The following is a 234-nucleotide window of genomic DNA, read 5'->3' on the forward strand; positions in this document are numbered from 1 at the left end:
AAATCCTAGCGTCTACTGCTCCGTTACATCCGACACGTCTCTTCAGTTTTCCTAGTGTTTATTATCTCTAAAACATAGTTCACCTAATTTTAGATACTGATTACATAGTGATTCCTTAGGCAGTGTATAGTTGTTTGCATTGAATTGGTAGTGCAGGATGTCGAGGTCGTGGCAGTAGCAGCAGCAGTGTTGTGTTGAACTCACGCCTGCGAGCCGGGCCGGAAGAGCGGCGGC

This window comes from Papilio polytes, unplaced genomic scaffold (genome assembly GCF_000836215.1).
Source record: "Papilio polytes unplaced genomic scaffold, Ppol_1.0 DF823835.1, whole genome shotgun sequence".
Taxonomy (NCBI): domain Eukaryota; kingdom Metazoa; phylum Arthropoda; class Insecta; order Lepidoptera; family Papilionidae; genus Papilio; species Papilio polytes.